Here is a 27762-nt window from a genome sequence, read left to right on the forward strand (position 1 = left end):
CATCTTATGTGAGTAAGGAACTTCATGTTTGACAAGTCAAGAAAACAACCGTACCTGGAACTGAATCATCTGTATTTACTCAAAGCAAAGGAATGAAATCAGCTGCTGAATACCCAGACAGGAGATCAGGGAAATTCTCTTACAGTGTAATCTTCATCATCGTGAAATATGAATGAGAACCGAGCGTTCACCATATTTCAAAAGCAGAATTCCAAGACATAACAAGCATTACGTCAAATATTATGTTCCAATACACTACTTATTTTTACAAGCAGTGCATGTTTTTCATGATTCAGATGCTTACTAAATGCCCACATACTGTGTTTGCCATTTGTTGTGAAACCTCCATTAATGAATTTCAACCCTTATGTAAGTTACCTATTCTTGACTGTAGGTAAGAAGTGAGGGTGCAGTTCTTTTTCAGGTGAGTGCTGTGTGTCTTCTTTACTTGCGTGCAACGTTACGCCAAAACAGTCTTAGCTAACACAAGTGGTTTCTTTTTGTCTGTCCTATAACAGTGGTTAAACTGTACAGGACACCTTTTGGTGTTCAGCTTTTCTTTTTTTTTCTTTTTTTTAAATGAAGACTCCTTGAATTGTGAGAACATGTCCTTGTTTGAAAAATAAAACTTCACGTCTGACATGTGTGTTTTGCAATCTGCAGAGTTAACCCCAGGGCATGTGCAAGTCGACAGCAGTCTTCATCGGCAGCCGATCTGCGGCGAGCCTGTAACCTCTGCCTTTAAATAAACATACAGTACCGTAAATTAACAAAAAAAAGTAATGGTGCAAGATTGTTTTAAGCTTCGCATTTGTCTTCCCTTCCCTCTAAGAAAAAGAAGTACCTGGACTATGACGATGTAAGTACTGACAAAGCGTAATCTTTGAGATAAATCCTACATAAACAAACACACCAAATTGTGTGTTTGCAGGATAAATTGGACACCTGCCGGCATCCTCTAATTATTTCATCAATTTCCAGGTGACAATGCATTAAGCAGATGCACATTTCCAGGTTAACTCTCGTGCAGGTTAGTTGGATGGGGGAGGCAACACATTGTCTTTGACCTCAGCTCATGAGTTCATGATATTGTATGGTTCATGGCTACTGACAGTTATTTTCAGGCTACGAGAAAGGATACTGGCCATTTTAAGAGCAAAGAAACATATGATAAACCACATTTTATGTATTAAGTTATGCTTTAATCTAGATGCTTAAATATCTATGTTCAAAGACAACAGTTGTATTCAAAAGTTTGGGCACCCCTGGTCAAAATGTATGTCACAATAAATCGAAGTGAGCTGAACATGATCCAACCTGTACATGGTGCAATGTTAAATATCTTTCTGCAACTTTAAAAGTATGTTTACTATCTGTTGCCATTTATTACAGATTCAAAATAACACACTAAACATGCAATCATAGGCTCACTTTGGTGGGGGGGCGGGGTGCATATTAACCCAAACACAGAAGTTCTGTGTATTATATACCTTATTCATTCTTTCACAGTTTTTAATAACTTTTCAGTGACAACTGTACTGATGACACCCCGTATAACTACAAAAGAATTCTCCATCTTCAGAGTTAAGGAAGTTAGCACAACTGTGTCCGCTGATTGTCCTTCAAATGTATTTGATTGCAGTGCTGCACTAGTTACATTCATCTGTGTGTTAAAAAAAAGATGCCTTCCTACAAGAATTTCCAGTAAGACCAGAGATGCAGAATGTGACAAATAACTACAAAGTCTCACGGATCAGCTGTAAAAGCAAAGTCTATACACGTAGAAAACAAAAGAGAAAACAGGATTTGCAAATTGGTGCTGTTGATACCTTGGCAAACATCACTGATGTGGGACATGCCAGCTAGAGCGGTTATTCTCAAGTTTTTTTTTTACGTGTGCTGGTTTCTATCCTTTTCAGCTCTGTGAAAGTTTTACTGTGAAATTACTGCTACACCGTTTGGTGCAGATTTAATTTAATCTGGGACTTTAATGGATTAAACGTGATAATGTGTGCATTATCCACCAATACAATACAACATTACTGTGTTCACCTTTACATCACCTACAGATTATGTAACCAATGTATTAGTCTTGGATAAATTTAGGTTGTATAATTTGACCTTTCATATAGCAGTAGGACCCTGTTCAGGATGTGAACCCACTATATTTTGTCTTCATAAACTAATCACACAATATCCCGTGCCGTGAAAAAAAAATTGACATAACCTGATGGCTGAGTTTCAAGCTGGAAATGTGCAGAAATGTAAAAGGGATTCCTGTTCCATCATAAGCATTATCGATCATTAATTCTTCAAATAAATTGCAATAGCATTATGGTCAACCAAGTTCAGTTCCTTCAGTAACAGCTCAATGAATAGTTGTGGATGCCTGCCCTGTGTGTGACCTTTCAGTATGAATTCTGTGCCATGCTACGGCTTGGAAAATTGAAAGCTTGTTCCGTGTCACAGTCATATATTTTGAGAGACAGGATATTTTCTAAACGGGTAAGGCAAGACATCAAATAAAACATATCTCACTTGCGTTTGAATTCATTAAACTTTTCAAAGCATAAAGATGGAAGACAAAAGACCAAGAGCTATGAAAAAGAACTGGGCTGAAAAGTGAATGGAAACAAAGAAATTTGCTGCCAAAATCCTGATGGGAAATAGAGTTCACAGTGCATTTTTCCCCGAGGGTGGATCACGTCAGGCAGATCCAAGGAACCAGTCCATACAAGCAGTGTACCAAACAGGCAGACTGCACACACAACCTTTGAAATTTGGAGGATTGGTGAGCAGAGAGGAGATTCAAGCCATTATGGGTTCTTTTCAATGAAAAATGCAGTCAATAAATGCATTGATAATAAGCACAACACTATTCATTCTGGATTATTTGGCTAATGTGGAGGATTTGCCATATCAATGCTTGTGTCTGTTGAGGAAGACTCGGGACTTTAAGGCTATGACATGTTTGACATGATGAAGCTCCCCCTGCAAGCAGACATCCTGCAAAAACTCTCTGGAGAAAAAATAATAAGAGTTGTTTACAGAGTTCAGTGTTGTTCATGTTTGAATTCAAAATTCTTTCTCCACTGCAATAATAAAAAACAATTATTTTGTCTAATATCATATTCATTTGATTTATACTGTACATACAAGCATTTCTTTTGAAGATTACAAACTAAAATTAGAAACTATTTTTGATACACTCAGAATTCACATTTTACACATAAAGCTTTAATGCATATGTTTTATGTGTTAGGGTACATAGCCACTCCAGTTGCCCATTATACTGTACATCTGAATGGTCACAAAGTCAAATAAATCTTCAATAATTTGTTCATTTGTGAGCAGATTTAACTGCAAAAACACAAAATCACACTGGAGACTGTGATTGTTGTCATAAATCCAATGTAATGTCGTAATAGGTTTAAGTAGGCTGGTAATCAGATGGTTAGGGAATCAAATCCCTTTAATTCCATTAGCTACTTGTTGGAATTAATTGTAAAACGCTCAAAGGATAGTATAGACATCTTTTTCCGTCAGAACATGCGATATGACAGCAGTCTTGTACTTGTAAGGTAGGGCATTGGCTTGGAACAAATATTGGGGCAGATCATTATAGGGATAACGTGAACTGTGATGAGAAGCGATTGGCCAAGGGTTCGATGCCTGATGGGTCGGGAAGGACCATCGTTCAAAGAAAAGATCAAAGCATGAGTACATATTTATAGCGTGACAATGCACAAAAAAAGCGTTAACAGACTATTTCATTTGTAATTCACGGCTGCGATGGAGGGGCAGAGCGTCAGACGAACATGAGGCAGTGGAAAACCGGTCAGCGCTCACTGCTATCAGCTCCGTTAATCAAGGAAGGAGTTGTGGGCCGCTCTGGCCATGGTGGGGCTCCCCGCTTTGAGCCACCCTTCCTCTGCCGGCTCGAGATCTCATCCTGTGAGCTCAGCCCTCCTCCAGATACGGGCCTTCAACAAGACAGGCAGACAATGGGAGGACAGCCGCGCGGAGTAATAGTTACTATTTAGACTCACGGCGGAGGAAGCAGGGTTTTATTAATCGAGGTTAAGGTCGCAGGTTCTGCGAGAGACGCCTGCAAAAATTCTTGAAAAACATCCAAATAGAAGCAAAAGATAATAATAAAATGGGAAAACTTAGATCCAATGAAATCGCTACAGTTTCATTTCAAAAGCAAAATATTTAAAGGAAATGAAAAAACAAATTCAGCCTTCATTGTTGAAACTAAATTACGAGATCTACAGTGAAGCTAAATTGCTAATAGTGGGGTCATGATGATAACATCATGTCCTGCTAAAAGTCATTGAGGATCCATACGGCATGGTCATTATGGCCCATCTCCCATCAGATTTTGCACACAAGCTATAATTACCAGTAAAATCCACAAAAATATCTGTGAAATATTTCTGCACGCAGTCCTATTCATAACTAAAGTAGACTCAACAACACTGCTGAACCCTTAAATTGCAAGTTGCTCCAGAAAGGGTAAATAAATATATCAAAGAGCAAAAACATACTTCAGGTTCTCTGATGCTAAGAAGATTATGTCATTTAAGTTTATAGTTCACAGTCAGCCTGTAGAAAGGCCTCCTTGGTAATTCAACAGATGTTCAGTGTCGACACAGGCTTTCCGGTAATATCTCCAGTATTTACACAAGCGAGTCCATCCATGGTTTCACAAACCAATGTTTATTTGTGAAAGGCTTGTTAATCTGCTAATGTTCCAGGCATTAGTGAAACAGTCATAGAGAGATTTAGACTGGCCCTGCAGAAAGCAGATAATAAATAATCTGATGGGGTGTTGCTATTATTATGTTAAAGGAATAGCTTGGCTTGCTAGCTGATTGTATTTGGCAGGATGCGAGAGAAAAGTTTGTTAGCGAACTACTCTAATAATAGCCATGGCTAGCTGACATAAAAAGATGTTCATAATCTCACAAAAGTTTTAATCCACTGAGCTGAATAGCGAGCTATAAAACCAAATAGCATATGAATGCCAGCTAGCTAGTTAATGTTACCTATGAAATCTCACCCAAAAGTTAAGCCAACTTCATAAATAGCACAACCGGCCAGTGTATATTTGCACAGGTCCTTGTAACTCTCCCAGGCTGTGCTAGTCTCTTTAGTAGTTCAGTGCTCCATTGATACAGTGCTTCTTTAAACTTGTTGATGACACAATTTGCTCACCTCGCTTGGTTTCTAGGGTCTGTGTGGTTTCTGACTGTCAGGTGAAAACAGAAAGCAGGGCTAGAGCAGCAGACCCCTGCTGCAGGTACCATGTGCGCTACGGGTATTAGTATTCACATTATACCAAAGTTATGAGCTAAGTGTGCTCCCATATATGGGATGGACAGCTGTGTGGAGCACGACAGCCCAATTACAAATTTAGCTAGCTACATCAATGAATCATGCCCCAGCTTAACTGGATCAATAAGTCCTTAACTCTCCACACCGAATGTGTGGTGAGCCTTCTGGTGCAAAATGACTACCTTAAATCACCCAGGAGGGTCCTTCTCTCTGGTGGCGGTCAAGGAAAGGTAGTTTCCCCCAATTCCGTCACCTGTCTGAAAAGAGAGATCCTTCAAAGGTGCTACACAGAATAAAAGCAGCGGCATCATCATTATGAACATCATCATCAACAATGTCTGACCAGGTAAGGCTACTCTGTGCAGGAGCATGATGACCCTTCTTTTGGAGAGAACGCAACCCACCCCACTCATAAGCTTCATGTGATTAGACTGATTTAGGTGTGGGCCTGTCCAGGGCGTCTGAGAGAACCTCTAATCAGTGAAGATGTAACAGTTCAAGTCAGATCAGAGGAGAACTCACACGCTTAAAGAAGCTTAGCGGTATTAAGCTCCCAGGTTTACGCTAATCTACTATTATGATAAATCACTTTGAGGGGATCAGAAGCTACGGGGCCCAAGAAGACCGGTCAGCTATTTGATTTGCACTTTGTTCTACTGTTGGAAAAAAAGACTATTTTCTGACAGAAGGCAAAGTGCTTTGAGCCCTTCCTCAAAGCATCTTTTTTTCAGTTTCCTCCATGTTTATAAGGTTTTATTTCTCCATATTGGTTTGTCTTTATTGTCCAAGTCACGTAACACGATGACATGACTATGGTTACTGTGCTGTACAGTTGTAATAAACATGACTGATAAAAAAGTTAATGGTGCATGCATCTCTACAGAATTTTTATATTAGTGAATGCAACCAAAAACATCCCATGTTGTCAGGTTGTCAAGGACATGCTTTGATGGCCAATTGAAGAGGGCATGTCATTAGCCAGGTGTGACTGGGAGTTCACAGTAGCAGGACACTCTCGGTGTCATCCTGCTGATATAAGATGGGTTTATTTTGGCCAGGGTTCCTTTGGTCCACTGCATAGGCACCCTCTAAGAGTCTCCCAGCCACCAACAGGCGAGCGGTTTTAATCAGTGTTAGTTCTACGGCTGCCATACGTCACCCAGGTCAGAATGTTAGATTCATGGCGGTTGAAGTCAGTTTCCCCACTTCACGGTAAAGTGCTTTGAAGTCGTGAAATGCAAAAATGACAAATAAAATACTGTACATAGCCAATGAATATGGTGGATTAACCATGGCTGACTTACAGCAAAGTAACATCTCTATTCACTTTTTCCAGAAAAAACCCTTAAGTGAGGTAGTCATCTCTGCTGTGCCACATTTAGGCCTACATTCTTTTGCCATCAAACAAGTAAATATCTGAAGTGTGATTTACAAAACTGGCCAGAGAACACACAGAAGAAAGAGTGGGGAAAATATGGAAGCAATTGAAGGTAAAGCCATTAAAAAGATAAGGTATGCAGACAAAGCCATTCTAAAAAATGTGAAGAATCCCATATTGAGATAATATAGATGGCTGGAGGAAGCCATACACTGGACCCCCAACATTGTGCTCTGGAAAAATTCGAATTTGTTCCATGATTCAACAAAATCAGTTTAATCATTAAAAAGCTAAGTAACCCACGTACATAATATCAATAAATATCTAAATACAATGAGACAATTCAGAAAACACCACAGGTGTTTAAATTTGTAAAATGTGTGTCCAGCTATTAACCTTGTCTGTATCTGTGCACTTCCAAGTCAAAGGTTACAGAAATTAATGTTTTTATACACTGAGAGTTTATGGTCATCTTGGTTATTTCCTGAAAATGCCTCACTGATCCATTACTTGGTTGATGGTATACCTTCAATTGTAATTGATTCTCATGTTCATATTTACAACTACATTCAAAGATATTAATGTTTACAACTTTATTCAAAGCTTGCATTTTATCACATTCTGAGCCCAACTCAAAGTCCATCGATGAAGATACCATCAATGAAAAAGGTCAAAAACATGCAAATAAATGTTCTGCAAATCTGCTACATATTTATTCGAGACATATATAATCCAACAGATAGGTAAATAATTAAAAACTATTACATTTTTGAGGCGGGGGAAAAATATTTCCACCATCGTTCATGCCTCTCAAGTGGTAAAACCTTGTTTGGAGTTTAAGTGCCTGCCGTTTCTATTCCACTCTTTTTATATCATACGCCAGATGTGGAATTCCAGCTTATTACCCCCCCCGAATTAAGCTCCAGCTCCTGACCTCTGTTTGTGACTCATGGCGCGCACATGCAAGGCTTCTGCATCTTTGCTTTACATAAGAGCTCGCCGGCAAGTCATACTTAGTGGGGCATTCAGTCTAAATGACAGCGTAGTGTAATGGTTAGCAAACAGAGATTGCGGCTCAAAGGCTGCGGGTTCCATTCCCAGCTGGGGTTCTTAAGCGAGGTACTTAACGTGAAGTGCTCATGTAAAATATTCGGCCGTGTAAACAGGTTGTATATAAAATGTGATATCTGCTGCTCTGAATCAGAGGGTCTGCAAAATTACAATGGCCTTCAAGCAGGTGCTGTGTTTTTTTGAGACTTCACGTGTCATTGCAAGTTTATACACGATTCAGATTAAATACAAATGTTGTGCTAGGCCTCCCAGGTGAAGCATCCAGCTAATGCATTAGGCCTCGGTGCAGTGACTCGCTCTATGGTCTTGAATCAAATCCTGAACATGACTGAGGTAAAGAGTCCATCTCAACTACATTAACCGACTGCATTATCATTCACAAAGGTATGGTTTTGGTTGATGAAGTATGCACCACCTCAGTGGCCATTAGCTAACTTCTCTATAAGATGGGGTGCTTTCAGTGAGCCCTCTGAAGCTATGGCTTCATTTCAGCTACTGGACTGGTGAGTACAAATAATGACTGGCTAAACACAATATAGAGGACACGCAGTTTTACAAACACAATTGAGTATTGTAAATTTGGGAAAAGTGTAATAAGGGATAAAAAGATTTCAAGTGTTGTGTTGGTATTGAAAGTGTAATGCTTGCTTAAGTTTATTCTTCAAACATGAGGACAAAGCATGCAGGCAGTCATGAGGTTATAAAGACACTGTAGGGCATGAAGAGGAAATCTGATCGATCAATCAGCCTATGAAGAGAGGAAGGAGGCTTGTGATTTCTCAAATTTGAGTAATAATGCCTATAAAGCTGAGGCTTGACCTTGAACATGTAAAAGTTTTTGTGAAATATGTATCAAACTGTGGAGACGTTTATTTACGTGAATTTTGTCAGTTAACAGGCCTACACGAAACAGGATTGGGTAAAAAAAAAAGATTGAATTAACATGTCATTAAATTTCAATACCTACTTAGTGTAACATACTTCCCAAAAGGAAGATTCTATAAGTTTAATACTTTATTAAATTTATTGATATATTATTCTTTTTCATGGCATTTATTCCCAGTTCCTCCTTCCCCAGCCCCACTCTCCTAAAATATTAAAACGTAGACTTCCAAAGTGTTTACACTGTCCTATCATGAAAATCTAATGTTCTTGTCTGTATCCCTTAAAATTACCTCCAGAGACCTGGATCTCTCCAGTAACCTCTGACTCTACAGCTTTGATCAAAGTTAATTTCTCAAGATGAGTTAAATTGCTGCATCATCAACTGACCCTTCAAAACTTCTGAAGAGTATAATTACCCATTTCAGCATTAATAATATAACGTAAAAGAAACATTACCCTTTAATCTGAAGGCTTTTTTCTTTTTTTTTTTTTACTCTCTGACCCAGTCCAGCCACAAGACATATTTTATGGCTGCCGTACATGATGTCATAGAGCTTTAAATAGTAAATAAGTTTTATTGACAGATTTGAGAAGCCATGGCTGCAAAGAAAGAACAGCCTGATACCTGTAAATGAATCACGGAACAGTGCTATTCTTTGTTCTCCCCAAACTGTATCATAAAAGAAAATGGAAATTAAAAGTGATTACAAATGTCCAGCCAGCATAGTTGCCATTCAATCGCCAAACGATAACACATGACTCAGGGTTGCAGCGGATGATAGCTATCGCCATACAAAAAGGGCAGGTGACAGGCGTTATAGACATTAGCCAACAATGCTGGTTTAACACAATCAAAACTGGAAATCACCCAGTGGCTAAACATGCCACAGACAGTGTTGTGATGCACAAATAATGTATAGCGATCACAGTTTTTTTTTTTTTTTTAAATGGGAAAAGGTTAACCACCTCAAGGCAATAGTAAGTATTTGATTTGCTTAAAGACCATAGGCCTATTTAATGACCACACAGACATACAAAAGACTAGTGCCTCTGTTTTCTGAAAGCAGTCTCAGAACTGACCCTAAGGCCAAAACCTGTTTCACACTGATTAAAATTCTTTCTCAGGGGTCACATTATTGAACACCAAAAAGCCCTTTATTGGTAAAAGAATTGCAATTTAAAAACTACAAATCACCACATATGCCAAGTCTAGGCTAATTATTAAGCTCAAGATTAAGCATCGACACCCTGTAGCAAGGTTTTACAGAGGACTTATGTAATGTACGCTCCAAACCAAGTGCACGGGAAGGAACGTCGCATCCTGGCCTTAGGGGAACCACATTCAAATGAAGTAAACGGAGCGCAACATATAACAGCTTGTACAATTATCTATTGTTCGCAATGTCAATTAATCATATCCTTCTCCAGGGTTATACTGTTGCTAATCTGGATAATGTGTGATACCGTTTCTATTGCTTGTGTTATCTTTAAAATAAATAAATAAATAAAAATTAATAAATGAAAGGCAACAATTGTGGTCATTAAATAAGTAGAGAAAAAATGTTCTAGGAAGCAGAAGTGAGAGGTGAATCGTGAAAGGGGTGCTGAATATGGGTTAATTAGTAAGGCATAATGGCAACAGCCCTTTAAAAAATGCTCAGCCCCAGGGTAGCTCTACTGCCTTAAACAAAAGTTCAGGACGTTGTGCTGGGACCTGCAGAGCTGAATACAGGAATCATTCCTCACATTTTTTCCCCCCTTTCTCTCCCACACCAGACCCAGCTATAAAATATAGCTTTACTGCTTCTGGTACAATATACAAGTATGTTGTCGACAAGTTTAATCAAATAGAGGACACTTTTTTTTCCCCAACTTCAATTTCCTGAGCATTAACTCGTCTCTTTCTTCTTTTGTCTTCTTTTCAAGTCTTTTTTAAGTTGAGTTAAATCTCGAGTTAAGTGTCTCGCAGTTATTCGGCGCGGTAATTTGAAGAGGCGCAGGCTACAAAGCGCAATTTTCACTTCCCCTCCTCTGGAAAGCTCTAGAAGTCGCGTTGGAAAACGAATGCATCATATTAGTCACAGACTGTTTGTTTTTATTGTTACCATGGACTGCTAACCCAGTCAATAACACTTTTGTTAGCCTGTTAGCCTTCCTTCCTGAAAGACATAGCTTTGCCAAGTGCCACTGTGAAAAAAAAAACTAATGATGAATTACTGAATTTTCATTGCAATATTTGAATCAATATATTTTTCAAAACACCACAGGAATGTGTCAGGCCAGTGAGTCATTACACTGAGAAAGCAGTTACTCAGCTTCCCCCAATAGCATGAATATTAGGATAATGGCTGCACATATTAGCCACGCCCATTGTAAACTACGCAATCCCGGGGGAGAAGAGCATTCAGATTTCTCCCTCAAAACTTGGTGTCATTTACCTGCACATTTGTTTCACCTTGAACCTGTCCTGTTTAATATAATTTGCCTGAACGATCAGATACGATGAGGCTTTGTTAAAAAAAAGAGAAAAAAGAAAAAGAAAAGCAGACATCAACATGCCTGCAGAATAGCAGCGGGACTGTGAGGCGTGCAAACGTTAGTGCTCACGTCAGGAACTCAACCAGATAATGAAGAGAAAAACGAATTAAAATGTCTGCAGGTGACATCATTTGGACAAGTGATGCTCCAACCACCTACTGTTGCTGCCTGGGGGGCCAAACCTGGACAAACGCTTTAGAACAGCCGTACTACTGTGTCAGAAATCAGGTCTTAAAACTCTCTTTGGCCGGGGCTGCCAAGAAAGTGACGCGAGTCAAGTCCTTGAAATCATACAAGTCATCTTATTCAGATGTCGCTGGCGTGAGGATTATAACATCAATGCGCTTTCTTTCGCAGAAATCAACGCTATGAAAGGCCGAAGCCGACTTGAACGCAGGCCAAGCGCATGACAATACCGGTATGCTATCTGTGCAAAACCATCAGCCACAACCAAGCACCCAGGAGGCATCTGTTATTTTGACTGCTGGAATGCAGTGGCCTTGTTGATTTCTTGACGCATTTCATCTTAAAATCAAAAAATCAAGTTCAGATCAGTGTCTATTTATTTTTTGCCTTCATTTCCACTCCTACTTGGTGGTCAGGTGAAGTCCGGACTCTCGAGAAAACAAAATACACGGCTTGGAGGGAAGAAATGACGATGCAACTCCGAGGTTTGAGCTGAATGTGGCAGAGTCTTTTGATGATTTCGTCGGCAGTAAAGCCCTGTCAAATGAGTTGCGGGGAAATATTATAAATCCCACAAGAAAGCTCAGCGATGGAGGCAGGCCGAGGTGTCTGCTTGTCATTGAAGTTTGGGGGAAGTTTTATTCGGCGTGCAGCTACTGTGCAAAAACAAATACATTTTAGAAAAAAGCAAAAATAAGCCACGTGCGGAGGAATGCACGGTCGCCAGACACATGTAGGAACTTGGGGTTTTATCGAATCCTACCCCCCGCCCACCTCCCCCCCGCCCTCTGAACTTAATAAAGGCAGGACGTCCCATTGCACAGGGCTCCAAACGGGGGCCAGAAATGTCGAAAAGCATCTGAGGCCATTAAGCGCTGTGAGCGTTTGAGTAGCGGCTCAGGCTGGCGAGGGCCTCGCTGGTGCTGCCCTGGAGGCGCAGCGAGCGGAGAGCGAGTGGAGAGCGAGCGAGAGGCGGGTGTGTGCGCCGAGCGGCAGGTGGGCGGGAGGTGAGCGGCAGGCAGGTGGGCGGCAGGCGAGCGGCAGACAAACAGCAGGGGGGCGGGAGGCGAGCGGCCGAGCGAGCGGGAGGCGAGCGGCAGGTGAGTGGCAGGGGGGCGGGAGGCGGGCGGCGAGCGGGCGGGCGGGCCTCGATCGGCGAGCGGGCGCCGCGGCGAGCGGCAGGCGAGCGGCAGAGCGAGCGGCAGGGCGAGCGGCAGGGCGAGCGGGAGGCAGCCGAGAGCACTTCAGCGAGACGGGCAGTAAACAGGAGTCTTTAATCTGGCTGGAGCAGCTGGCCGCGGCCGACAGCGCTGAGGTTCTCATTATCTCCTCGCTCCTGCAGAAGGGCCCTCTCATGTGGTCGCGCAGCTGCGAGTGGCGTGCCTCGGCCCCATCGCTCCCCGAGCAGCGGGGACTTTCCAAAAAAAGGAGAGGGAACAAGCGTCTTAATTATAGCGTTAATATAAAGAGATGGGCTCCCTAGCCGTGGAGCTCTACCCAGGCTAACGTTTGCAGGGCTCTGCTCTTCCACAGCCTGTACAGATGGGTATGTACGGGCATATCTGGACAAAAAAGGGGCTTTGAATTGTTTTGTTTTGAGTGTTTATTGTAAAGCTGGTGACTAATGACCAGGTTGTTCTTAAAAGGCCTTGACTATCTCATCTGTACTTTTCCCCAGTACACAATGCTTCAGTGTCATTTGAGTAGGGCCAGTGTCTACTAAAGCACAAAAGTTGTGTTTTTAATGGTATAAGTCCTACGATAAAAAGCACACCTTGACAGAATCATTATATTTTGATAATGTAGTACATAGTTACTATGATTAATAGCAATTACATTATATAGTGGATTTGTTTCAGTGATTATATACAAAGTCAATGGTTTTATGCCACAATTTCAGAAACATGCAATTAAACCACTGCCATAGCTGGATTTGAACCGGGGTCATTGTGGTTCAACAACTGCAGCATAAACCACCGTGGCATCAAAAAGACACAATTTATGGCCTTTCCAGGCAAAACAGCGTAGAGTGTTGAGCATGTCTTCTCCAAGTATGAATACTGCATATGGAATATATGTAAGATGATTGACTGTAGCGGCCATATTATTTTTACCACCAAATATCTAATTAACAATATTGTTACAGGGCTACCCAAGGACCATGTATCCCATTTTTTTTATTGAAGTCAGTATATCACTTCATGAGAAGATGCTTGAGAATAGTCAAAGATTAGAAATACATAGCATCTGGTAAGTTTTCAGAGGATGGGATCAAAATTTGACTCAGCATTCGTATGTGGTGTACACTTCCTACACACCAAATTTCACACTGATTTAGCAAATTGAGTGTGATCATCAGAAAATTGTGATATCTGATATTAACGTGTCACAATGATATAAACCCAATTCTGCACAACTCAGAATAACGGATCACAAGAGGACAATATGTTGTGTTAACCAACTACAGAAGTAGATATGTTGCAGTGCCAGAAAAGTTTCAGCATGACCAAAGGAACATCTGTACCAAATTTCAGATCTCTATGGTGTACCTACAGTATACTCAGAACTCTATGATAGCAGATGTTCCAGGGAACCGGGTTTCGGAATAAGATCATTCAGCCCAAAATGTGGTTTAACAGAAACTGAGGGAATATTTTAGACTATGTGAAGTTATTAATCATGTGTGACTCACATTCCTGCATAAGACAGTTACACTCCCATTCCAAAATATATTTAGTTATTTACATGTTCCAATTTTTCACATCCTGACAACATCCCACCAAACGTGAAACATTTGAGAAAATGATGAAGACATTGTATCAGCATTCTCTCTTTGAAATTGGTAATAGCATTTATTACTATTTGAAATGTTCTTGAATTCTTGTTATTGTTGTATAGGTCTGGTATTGCATTCCTGGTTCATCTACATACATATTTTAATAAAGCCGGAATCAATTCAAACAATGCTCCTACCACAGTCGTGTAATTTTGTACAAGGGGACTCAAACTCACACTGTTTAAAAATTGATGTTTGTGTGTCAGAAAAGTAGCTAATTCTTGTAGAGAAAAAAAACCCCCCAGATCTGGCAGAAAAGACATTAGGAGTGAACTGAAACTGTTGTTGTTCAGTCTCTGATTCAGAGGCATCAGTCCTTGTCACACGAAGCCAGGAAGCGTGACATTCCCACAGGCTCTAGCGCCTTTAACGGGGCTGTTACTGGAAGCGTTCGTTTCGGCTGTACTGCCCAACCCAAGCCGGGAAGGCGTGTCTGTCATCCCTCCCACTGATGGCAGGCTGGCGTAATAGAGCAATGTGTTAAGTGCTTGCGTGCTAAGTACCTCAACATTTCCTGCCCGTTTTAATAATTCCTCTAGGATAGGCACGATTCCTTTTCCAGAATGAGGGAGAGCAAGCATATTGATTCCTATCAGAGCAGCTGGGTCACTGTGATAAATTAATAATGTGGAGACATAAGATTATAAATCATAAAAGTCTGTGGTCATAAATGCCAGTTACTATGAAGTGATACGTTTCACAGCCAGCAGGAATTTGTCGTTGTTTTGAAAAATGGAAGGTACTGTAGCAACATTATTACTATTTTTGCTATTATTTATTTGTTTTTCTGTTCTGGCATTAAGAGATCACATTTAACGGGTCAAAGGTCGGAAAGTTTATAGTAGCAATTGTGAGCAAACACGTTTTTCTTTTTCATTTTAACTTCACTACTGAGCATGAAAATAAAATATGATATCTCTCTGGGGTGAGCAAAACAAGTCAATAACAAGCTAAAGCCTGCATATTGAATATGCCAGTTGATCGTTTGCTGGCACTCTATAAAACCCAAAGGACAGTACGTCGTTCCAATTATGCTTCCCTGAAGTTACATCACAGCTCTACTAAAAATAAGAAAGCTTGATGTAACAAGGATCAAAGTACAGAGTGCAAAAAAGGGTGAAAAAGGACCCAATTGCCATGCAACAGAGTTCGTCCTCTATGACTATACCTAAATAAAAGGAATATATTTTTTACCACATAACATTTTAGAAATTTTTTTTTTTTTAAAGATAAATGAAGCTAACCAAACGAGAGATACTACAATAGAAGGACACTGAGCATGGATCGTACCGGTTTTTCCCCACTTTGTACATAAACTGGTTCAGCATTGCTTTCACGGGGGCCCGTGCAGTAACGAAGGTGCACAGTACATTCAGATTGGTGGAAGTTCTCAGCTCTCGCAAATGCATTCTACAAACGCGTCTAAAAAAAGGTCGCTCCTGCAGCTGGCCCTGTCAGTGCGCTGACCGCAGTGACTGGCTCGGCCGGCACATCTGGTCCTGAGGTCAGTAATCACCTCACATCTCGTAACTCGAGAATGATGGATGCAGCAGTCTTCAGAAAGCTCCGCGGTTTCTTCTGAGAGATGGAAGCTCTCTTAAGATGGAGGCCAGGGCTGTGCGGCCCAGAAAAAACAGGAGCGCGCGCGCACGCGTGTGTGCATGTGGTGTGCGTGCATATGTGCTTGTTGTGTCTATGCGTGTTTATTGTTTATAAACAAAAATACCTCATTTCAGAAAATGAGTGAGCTACATTCTGGTTCATTCTATCTTTAAGACTTCAAGGATTCCAGACAGGTAAAATTAATTTGTTAATGTTAAGGACATACAGTTAAAGGTTTTGTTGCAGAATGATGACCTCCAAAGGACCACAGGCCAGGTAATATGACAATGTGATCCTTAAAATGCTATAAATGAACACATGCTTTGTAGAATTTGCTGAAGTTTCAAATTAGTGACAACAGAAAATGTAACAGAAAATGCCATAATGTAAAGACCGACATTAGTAATCAAAATCAGTAATTATACCTGCTTGCCAGAATAGCTATAATGGGAATCCACCACATTTAAGGTTTAAGGTTTCAAGGCAGCAGTGCGGTTTAATGGTCAGTGAACTCAGCATGCAACCGAAAGGTTGCAGGTTCAATTTCCAGGTATGACACAGCTGTTGTAACTTTGCACAAGGTACTTAACCTGCATTGCTTTCAATAGCTTTCAAAAGCTGTGTAAGTTGCTCTGGATGAGTGTGTCTGCTAAATGCCTGAAGTGAAATGTAGCTACATGTTTCTAGACAGTGCACACATCCCACACTGTACACATTGAGTTTTCATGGTATTGCAGGTGTGAACTTCATTTTCACTGTTTTCCCCCTTTATAAATCTTCTGTTTAGTTCAATCATCAGAGTAAGCCACTTATACCTTATCAAACCTCGCTTGAAATTTTAAGTTAATTCTGAAATGTAAAGACTTTAATAAAGAAGCAATCTCACCTCGTTTTATCAGAGATTGGCTTGAACCATTTTCCGATGAGGACAGTACTAACTGCAAAAGCGTTAGAGCATTGCCAGGCCTTTCTAGTTGTGCCACTCAGTGTTACCCACACATTCATCAGTTGTTACTGATGAAAAAATTCAATTCCTCTTTGAAATTCATTTTTGCAATCCTATGCCTGATACTGTGATACTATGTGAGTGACGGGAGTGAAATATTGTGTGTGACAAAATGTATAAACTACTGTTCTGGAACATCTGTACTTGAAGGCAGACGATTTTGTCAGAACTTGCACTGCACGCGGCACGTTTCACACCCACGGTGCCGATGGCCATTTCTGAGAAGAATTCACTTAGCAATCACTTTATCCGCAGACTCTGCCAATCCTCATCATAATCGGCTGCTCGGTGCCCGGTACATTCCGTATTTTTTTTGTGCGGAATTCAAAATTCCGAAGGCGAAGAAGAAGAAAACGATAAACACCGTCAACGGCGCCATTCCATTTTCTATAGAAAATATAATTGCATAATTATTCCAGGTATAATTATGTAAAATGGGCCCGGTAAGGTCCAACTGAGAAGAAAGAGAGAGAGAGAAGAAGACAGTGATGTAGGAGTTCAAAGGTAGATCCTATACATTGGGCCGCGTTCAGTCAAACATGCTTAGACTGCTTAAGGCCTTATGCAATTCAATCAAACCCTCTGGATTAATCTGACGCCGTATTTTAATAACACGTGCTTTGTCTGCCATGCTGAGAAATGTTAGCTGTACTGTCAGAAGCTGAAATAGCTTTTACTCCGAGCAATGACTGACTAATTCTCTTCTCCTCATTATTGAGGACTACATTATGTAGTAAGTTTTGGAAGGATTGACTATGATATTCCTCTCTTTGCTTATTAAATTTAAAATATTATATTTTATCAATTGTAATGAAACAGTGAGGTGTGTGAACTAGTTAAACAGATTTTTTAAAATCAAATTTTAAGTTCACGTACGCTTTAAAAACACGTTCACCACCAGCCCAGGAAACAATTTTTAGGCTACATCAGTTTCTTGAATTTATCAGTCTTAAAGAGCTTTAAGGCTTTGAAGGTTTGAAGCCCAGTTTGATTGAATTGCTTATGCTTTAAACTTGCTTGACTCAATGCAGGGAACTCCACCCACATTTGTCCAATAACAATAAATAAAACATCCACTAGCTTCGATGTTCGGTGTTTATAAATATATGCTGTTTATTTAACGCCAAGTTGAGCAAAATAATGTATTTTAAATCAATTGCTGTTTTTAAGCGAAATCAATCAGTCTGTCAGAAACATGATCATAATGCATTTCTCCCACAGCTGAATTACAAACTCTTTGTTTGACCCTGTATACTTTGAGAAACCTATTCTAGTTCATTTACATTTTAATAAGAATTAAGATGCTTCAGTGATGCAGATTATTTATCCAAATTATTCTCATTCTCATATTTTCACGGTCGCACACTGTGACCGCTTGATTTACATAAGGCTTTTCACAAGATGTTGGCGCATTGCTGCAGGGATTCAGGTAGAAGAGCATTAGTGAGGTCGGGCACTGATTGGGCCATTAGACCTGGCTCGCAGTTGGCTTTCCAGTTGATCCCAAAGGTGTTGGATGGGGTTGAGGTCAGGGCTCTGTGCAGGCCAGTTAAGTTCGTCCACACCAATCTCAACAAAACCATTTCTATATGGACCTCACTGTGTGCCTGGGGGCATTTCCTTCCCTCAAACTGTTGCCACAAATCTCAGAATCATCTGGAATGTGACTGCATTAAGATGTGCCTTCACTGGAACTAAGGGGCCTAGCCCAAACCATAAAAAAACAACCCACTGACAAATCATCAAATAGTGTATATAAACCTGAAGATCGTCTACAGAACTCCTATCTATAATTGTGCGGTGCTGAAAGACCTTGTGTGAACCACGATATGTTTAATCACAGTAAGTTGTGGAAACTCTTGAGTTCACACCAAAACTCCATCCCACACCACACAACGACGTCTCATTGAGAGCTGACCCCGTGACCCCGTTATGTCCACAGCACAATGGCTAACATTCCCCAGGTCACCGCATCGCTCCCAAACCACTCAAAAACATAAGCGAAACTTCTTGGAGGATGCTCATAATTTATGCCGCGCACACGCTGCGAGCGGGTGAGAATGCCGTGACTGCTCTTCGCGCGGTATGCTACGTACGCGCAATCTGAAACGGCACATTTCTCAAGCGTTTCCCCATTTACGGACTCAGCTTGCCGGAGTATACTGCTCGAGCTCCGCTTTTCCCACCTGGGACGTGATACCCTTACGGTCTGGTCAAGAGTTCAAGGCCCTGCGCCTCCCGCTCCCAAACACGACATTCCTTTCGATGTCACACACACACGCACGCAGTTATAACAGTGGGTGGGGGGTTCGGCTCACTTTCATGTATTGTCCCACAGGGCCCCTGTCCTGAGACGTATCATTTACAACTCATGCCAGGCCACGGCCATTCATTTACTACTGTACGGTATCATTTATCACCCCCGTGCACATGCAGACACAACTGTACGCCAAGCCAGCTTCTGATGCGGAGAAGTTGGAAACACAACTTTTCAGGGATTCAAATGTTTCCAGATCATGGAAATTAAGAAAAGAATGATACTTAGCCTATATACAAGGCCCTCAAAAATGAATCACAACCTTGATAAAGATGAGCAAAGAATAACAGTATTATTTTTTTTCCCCCAAAAAGATCATTATTCACACTCCTGGTTCAGTGCTTTGTGTACCCTCTCTTCACATAATAAGACCGAGGCGTCTTCTGTAGTGTGTTAAGAGACCAGTGAACATATTGGGGGAAATAAATGACCATTCCCCAACTTAGTCTTTCAAGATTCTTCAGTCCCAGTCCTCTACAATGTGTACTCAGGCTGCCCTCTTTTCAATTCAAACCACAAATTGTTTGATTGGATTCAAGTCTAGGAACTGGAGATGTTTATTGCAATACAATCATTTTGCGATAAATTATAGATTTCTTGGTTTTTACCGAGGTATGTCAGTGATCATTATATAACTCAAAGTCCAACAGTCCAAGTCTGAGCTTCCTGGCAAACAGAATTGGGTTTTTGGCCAAAATATCTTGGTACTTGGTGCAGTTCATGATTCCATTGACCTTAAGAAGAGCCTCATGTCCAGTCGATGGAATGGAACCCGATAAGCAACAAAGATCCACCACTATATTTCACCATAGGTATGACACGCAACCCACCGTTGGTGTGTGTGGCCAAAAAGTTGAATTTTGGTCTCATCTGACCATAACACCCAATTCCTATCAAAGTACCAATGTTGCTTGGCAAACTCCAGATGGTTATTTTTGTTGATTCCCCTCCCAGAGGCTTTTTTCTACAACCCTTCCAAAAAGGTTATTGGTATGGTGCTGGTGTCTGGGGATGGATATGGAGGTTTTTGTCCCCAAGTCACAAGTTTTGTTTATCAGTTGTGTCCCTTGGATTTTTACTGGCCTTACAAACTATCCGTCTGACTGAGCACAGCGTCAAGAGTTACATACATCCTCTTACCGATAGGTTTATACCATTCGACTCGTTTTAAAATCCATTACCGAACAGTTGTTTTTTTATTTAGTTCTTCGTAACTAAATAACTTGTGAAGGCCTACAACCCTTTGATTGTTTCTGCTGAGATCCCTCTTTCTGTAACGATGGATGACACATATAAATATATATATGACACATATAAATATATATATCCATCCCTGTGCATTACCTTATCTGTATGTCCCAGTGAAACAGGAAGCCATGGAAGACCACAATACAGTTCCCTAAGAATGAGGTGAACTTTAAAATGCTGCATGTTTGTTGTGTAACATAACACCAATTGTAGGCAGCAAGGCGCTCTTTGAAAAAAAAAGTGTGCTTCTCTTCCATTTCTTTCCTCAAATTTTGTATCTTTTGCTCTTGTATTTCTCTCTCCTTCATTGAATTCCTTGCTGTGACTGTCACAAGGCTGTCTAATATCATTGATCTTAACAATACTCTTAATTCCAATATCGCCTATCAGGTTCACTTTGTCATGAAATTGCTGTTCTACTTAGAAACTTCCCAGAGAATGGTACTCCACTGTGGCCTGGATCCTGTCCCGGATTCAACTTAACATTCACTTAAAAAATTCATCCAAGCGTTTTTACCCTGTCATAAACAGTTTGGCAAGTTCATTTTGGCGATTGCTGAAGTCACTAAACTATGTCTGACATTTTCTTGCAACTGTGAGTCAAAGTTGAGCAAAAATGTTCAATTCAGGCCCCTACCTGGCGACCCTAGAGTTCACCTACAGAACAGCCTACTGCAAGCAAGATCCCTTCAGCTACTCCTGTCCTTCATCCTCTCCTACCCACAATCCCCCCCTCGCTTAAGGCAGCAAAGCAGCTTGACCTTTCACCTTTCTTCCAAACTATTTGTCACTCCCCTTCAACTGTCTTTTCATTATTTTGTCTCCTTCTCTCCTCTCATCTTATATGACCATCCCACCCATCTCCGTGTACACACCACCTTTAACCAGAACCTTCCGCAGCTCATCTCCGAGCTCCTGTTCTCTAACATCCTGTTTTCTCTCCGCTCTTGGCTGCTCATTCCCTCTGTCTGTCACCTGCTTCCACTCCCACGGCGTACTATCATACAGCATTGAGCTACACCTCCTTCCTCAAGGCTACGCATCAGACTGGCCTAGCATTCTTACTGCCCCCACAATGCAAGAATGAGCCACTTCCCGCCATTTCAACTGCACAGCCACTCATCCACAGATTACTCATAACCCACCTGTTCAGAGTTCAGACTCCCAAAAGCAGAGCACATCCCGTAACTAGATTTGTCCACTTCAATACCCCTTACATGGACTGAAACAGTGGATGTATGGATAAAATCATCACAGTACTGTGTGACGATGGTTTATTCTGTACTGTCTTGAGAGCATCTGAAGCATTATGATATTTCATTGTTGAGGTTCTATCTGCTATTCTGTACCTATATCTTTGTTCCCATAACTGATATGGTATTCAACATAATTATCTTGTCAAGTTAGCCTGACATGTTGCTCAGCATAAAAACATCTGTCACATGTATATACTATGAGGACATAAGGCTAAAACAGAACAGAAGCATGCAATAAAGAATGAAAAGAATGACATGCACATGTATGTGATTCTCCTTTAACAATAAATCAGCGACAGGTGAGGGCTACTTACTGAAGTTTACAAATGGGAGTCAACCATCTCCATCTGGACTTCGGTACCTAATGCTGTGTTGGCTATACTTACAGGACCAGACCACACATTAGTTCAATTTCGGTCATAATGTGTTTGATTTTTTTCCATCCAGCTCGACCCCTATGCCATCTGCAGCTACAGATTAAAGACTGCGGAAAGACCAACAAACAGAGAAGTCTGAAAGTATGTAGGTGGGCTCTCCGGAGGTAAAATGACAAATAGAGGACAGGAGACCCCTTTGGTACTCATTTGCCTAAGCTTTTGAGGTCGACCTAAATGATGACCGCAGACGATGATGAAATGCGTCCAAGGGTTGCATTTACCTATGCGCGGGGTAAAACGACCTGCCCGCCAAAATGATAGGGTGGTATTTGTTTCAAGATGGGCGAATGAACGGTTGTCAAGCGGGAGCGTAAAGATAGACTTTCTGGGTTTAACGACTCACGACTATTTGTTATACAATACATTCGCGCGGAGAAATCCCAGTTCACGACAGCAGAAGTTGTGCGCATTCTGTGATGAGGTAATGACTACACTATTCTGAGCTCAGGTGAGACTGTAAATCACCAGAGACTCGGAACTAGAGGGAACAGCTTGTGTGGTTAAAATTAGGAGGTCAGTTTAAATAAAAAATCTGCATACAGTGGAAGGATAAATTAAAAGTACTATAAATAAAAGCATTAGTCCGGCAAAGGAAGGTGTGACTTGGTATTCAGTTTTATCATTTGAGCCATATGCTATAGAATCAATGTTACATATGGAATAATCTCTGTGTCTCTCTACTATGTACTACATCCTCACAATCTTCCATTATTTTCCCAGATTTTATTTCAAAGCTCACATCTCGCCAAAAATGAATTTAATACATTCGGACACACCGCATCTTCAATTTGTAATTACGACGGCATCACAGGACTTCTCACAGCCGGCAGCGGCAGGAAGCAGTTAAACCTGCGCTGCGTTGCGAGCGCTGCAGATATCATTTGTTTGACCAACTGTCATGCTACAAAAGGGCTGATTTGAAGCTACGGTAATTAGCGGCGCGCGTCCTTCCTCGTCGCGTGGTCCGGCGCGGTGGGGCAGGGCGGGAGGGTCGGCGCGAGAGACGTCGGGGGGAGCCCCGGAGGGACGGAGCTCATTTCCTGCGCCCCTTACCCGCTCTAAACCATTATCAGCTGCGTATCCCCCCCGTCGCCCACACTCGCGGGAGAGGGACAAGCTGTAATAACGCAATTGTATCCAGATGATAAGCCTTCTCTTTAAAGCCGTCAGCCATCCAGGCCCGGTTGATGTGCAGCCATGTGCCAATTTACGAGCTTTACATGTAAACCTGACGGTCTGCTCCGCGCCACATCACAGATATTAATCACCGCACGCAGGCTTTAATCTTTGACGCAGAGGAGTGGGGTCTGCGACGGGGATGGCTTAACCATAGCTCAGGACTGCTGCGTTGCGTATCCCACCCACTGCAGGTCAAACGGAACTATACTAACTATACTATGATCTTTTTTGAAATGTTTCATTGGGGAGGTGGGCTACTGACTCACATTGGTATATGGAAAGGTTTAAACCAAACAAAACTAGTTATATCAGATTCGTCAGTATTTGTGTAGACTGTGCCTTAGGTTCAGTTTGTGATGAGGTAGCAACTGTATATGGAGAGAATCAATTATAAAAATGACTGCAATAATTATAAGAATGAATTGTTGATCTACCCTATATGTGTGGATCAAAAAGTTTTCTTCTGTGGAACAGAATCTCAGGAGAAAGCATGAGGTATTACACACGCCTCATGCTTCTCCCACGCATGCATTAATTCATATTACACCCGAAAGCAATACATCTTTTAATTAGACATCATTCTGGGAGTCCCCCGTTTCTACTATGCATTCCAGGTTCTAGTTTGTATGCACTGTTGATTTGCATTGGATAGCAGCCACTCAAGAGTGTGACGTAGCGAAACAGGATTCTGTGTATCAACACGTTTGACCGCTGTATAGCAGACCTGAACATACTTGCATGGTACTGGCGCTTAAAAGTGAGGACTAGCACACTGCCAGAACAAACTGTTATATTCCTATTGATTTTGCACATGTATTTAATCGATTGTCTGTTTATTTGTGACTGAACCACAATGTTAATTACAGACAGATAACACTAGATAAAGGGTAATGATGTGAACACAACGTGCGTAGAACATTAAAATTCTTAATTCAAGGTTTTGTTTTTTTTTGGGGGGGGGGGCATTTAAAAAGAGGATGGGAACAATGAATGATTTGAGGAATTAGTGCATATTAGCAGGCTTTCCTCTGAAAAAAAACAAAATAAAATGAAGAAAAAAAAATAAAAATTTGTTTCTCTTTTTTTCCCCAAAGAAACCTTGTTTCCTAGGTTTCTGTTGTTTTTTTATATCCTCACTCCTCCTGGCAGTTTCAACAATGCAGTTTTGTTAACGTCCACCTTGTTTGTGTTTGTTTCCTTTCGGCTTGCGCGGATGTAGATAACCGAAACGGCACGTCGCTTCGTTTCGCAAACGAAACCGCCCCGGAGGAGGCCTGGATCACATTTTCCCCTCAGTCGCTGCATCCACCGCGCCGCGAGGACGTACTGACCTGAGCTCCGCGAGGCGGTCAGCTGCAATCTGATTAACCCACTGATCGAAAAGCTGATAAACCTGTATCCTGGGAGGGCAGGGAAGACTTATTTGGCAGTTCAACTCTTCGGTACATTCAAACATCACGTGATTTATGATCCGCCGTCTGGCTTCACGGACGGAGTTTTCAATGACACAAAATTGTGTAACATCGTGTTATTGCAAACACGGGAACGGTTATCTGCATGGGGCTTGACAATGAAGAGGACTTTCTTGAGTAAGGGCACGCACACAGTGAAAACACAGTCACACAGTTTTTAATCTAAAAAGCATTAGGCCTGCTCGCCATGTCAAATTTGATTTATTTGAGATTTTTATATTATGTTATTTTTTATGGAATACTTCGGCACACTGTGACATTCATTTTTCCATAAAAAAAGAAGCTTTTTGCTCAGATTTGTTTTGTTAGTGGTCTGCCATCAAGTCAACAAAACCCAAACAAAGTATCTTCTGTCATTCTGAAGCAATTACTGTGCCCGATTCCATGTGCACTTCCTGGTACTGCGGATTTAATGGTTTTTTGGTATGGGGGCGGGGCCAGGACAGCAGCCGTCTGCATGTGACTGGGAGCTGCGGGCGATTCGGGGGTGATGCGACTCCCCGGGGATGTGTCACTGCCTGCCGGGGGTAATGGGTAACCGGACTTAAATGTTACGCCCAGCCGTACGCCGTACGTCCATCGGCAGTAAAAACTGCCTCAAGGTTTTCAAGGAGCTGACTCACACTCAACCACCAAGGACAGCGAGCTTTGATACACCTCACCAACACTGCCTCCTCCTTCAACCATTTTCATTTAGGTGGCTTCCAAAGTCACTGGACTAATGTCACGGTCAATTAGTCTGGCTCTCTCCCACTTATTAATATTCCTTGCCGTGGTTCCCAGTCTTATTGAAGTTAATTGCATTTTGTAACTTTGTGTCAAATAATCTGTGCATGTGTGTGTATGTGTATGTTGCATGGGTTTGTGTGTGGGCTTGTACATGTATTCTGCCTTTATCATCTTTTATATTGTGTAGTTGGCCCCAAAATAACATTGTGTAATATTGGAGCAATATCCATTCATATCACTTTTGATTTTAGAAAATGTTTTGCTATTGTTGAATATGCACTGCCAGTCAGAAATTCAACTGTCCACACTTGGCTCCCAGTACTTATCAACAATGAACCCAATAAAATGAATTCTTAATGATACTTTTGATGATAGTGAATTGTAAAAGGAACAGTGGAGGCATAACAAGCTGATTAAGATGGAAAATAAAGTAAAGCTAGAGTAAAGTAAGTAAAGCTTTTTCCTTTCCTTCTGTTGATATACAGTGCAGATATTTTTTTTTTTTCTCTTTATTTTTTTTGGCAGCACCTAGGTTTACAAACACTGCTTAGTAGGCATATCAAGGTGTTCCTGCAGCTCCCATGAAAAAATGTACTTTAGTCTTTTTATGCTCATTAAGAGCACTTCACAAAAGATAGGCGTGTTGTTATAGCTGTGTAAAATGTTAAAGCTCTCTCAAAGATGTAATCTTCTTAAGAAAACCTTTAACATAAAACCCCTGCCATTCTCAATGGAATTAATTGCCTAGGTCTACACTGGTCCTTTATATAATATTACATGTTCTAGCCTCCTATCTTCAGGTATGAGAAATTCTGTAACAGTATTCTAGTATTCCTCTTATTAACTGAAAAGGGCTTCGTTGAGCTAGCAGGCCAGAATGGCAAGGCCACCATTTCGCTGTTCTACCCACTTCTTCTCTTTCAGTCTTCCTTGTGTGACTTAAGCACGAATTTCACCCCTGCTGTGTACAGTGAACTTCACCATGACACAAACATTACATTTTAGGACACTCCTTGGCCAAAACGTCAACCCCGTGCCACGCCAAGTGTGACATAGATCCATCTGGACCAAAGAGAACAGTGCCTCAATTTCACTGCACGTTTTGGTTTTTTATGAAATGTACACAATGTCCGGTACATGTTAAATTTTACCGGAAATGCTAGGATGACCCTACTTTGAAAGAACGATCAGTGTTGATATTGCATAATGCTGCACTGTAAGACAAAGACATGGTTACGGAAAGGTACAGTGATGCTAGTTTAAGTGAAAGATTATGCCTGTTGTTAAAAAAACTGACTTAATCCATTTGAGCCTCTGAAGTCTTGTGCGTGTTTATTTTGGAAATAGAAAGAAATGGTATACGGCATGCTCAGCTCGAAATTCCTTTATTCGCATCTTTCTAAAAAACATCTGTGTATCGGTTCCGATGGTTTCCCTCGACCATGACAATCCAAATTATTCCTGGCTCAAACGTAAATTTTTAAAAATAACTACGTGCGCTGCCGTGCCGCGCATCGGCTGCGCAACGCTGCTCTCTGTAAATTGTGGCTATGACACATGTCGAGTTTCTCCAGCGGTTCTCGCGGTATTCCGACGCACAGCTGAAGAGAATCAGGGCTGGTCCAAGACTGACTTGACTGTAATGTTTCCAGCCGGCAAGCCAGAGCATCCGAGAGTTTATGGCGACGTTTCCAGGGAATACAGCTCAAGGATCAAAACGCTCTACACTCCAGCCACCGGCACTGGCCCCTGCTCCGGGGGAAACACCCTTACTGCGGCTTTCTGTACAAATATTAAAGACCAGTGCTTTCATTTGGACATTTTCTCTCTTTATTTGTGTGCCATGGTGCGGTCGCATAAATAAAAACTGCCATGCACTCATTCATTTGCACGTTTAATATCTGAGAATGTACTGAAGTCCTAAAATACACGAGGGAAGATGCACATGCTGGTTTCGCCATCTACCGAAATACTTTCAGCAACAGAAGTGCACTTGCCCTTTTCAGTCAGAGAAAAAAAAAGTGCAAACATTCTTGCATCCCAGTGCTTGGGATACTATAAGAATCAAATGCCAGTATGATTTTCTAAATGATTGTTTAGAAAATCACACTGGCTTGATTTAAGCTCTGAAGAAACTAATGCATACTGAAATATGTATTATCTTTGCTCCTACTACAGAAAGATTTGATCATATTGTAATAACAGTGGGAAAAAGTGAAATTATTGAAATACTTATTTTCAATTATTTTTGTTATTCTATGACATTCCATTTTGTTGTATGG

The 27762-nt window shown here is 41.2% G+C and overlaps 1 protein-coding gene across 1 annotated transcript in view; it reads right to left on the minus strand.

The window, feature by feature from the left end:
• The window catches only part of LOC135241169 (protein FEV-like), a 270601-nt gene that overhangs the window by 205362 nt on the left and 37477 nt on the right, over window positions 1-27762 (minus strand). The gene's annotated exons all lie outside the window — the stretch shown is intronic.

Source organism: Anguilla rostrata, chromosome 15 (assembly GCF_018555375.3).
Source record: "Anguilla rostrata isolate EN2019 chromosome 15, ASM1855537v3, whole genome shotgun sequence".
Classification (NCBI taxonomy): Eukaryota; Metazoa; Chordata; class Actinopteri; order Anguilliformes; family Anguillidae; genus Anguilla; species Anguilla rostrata.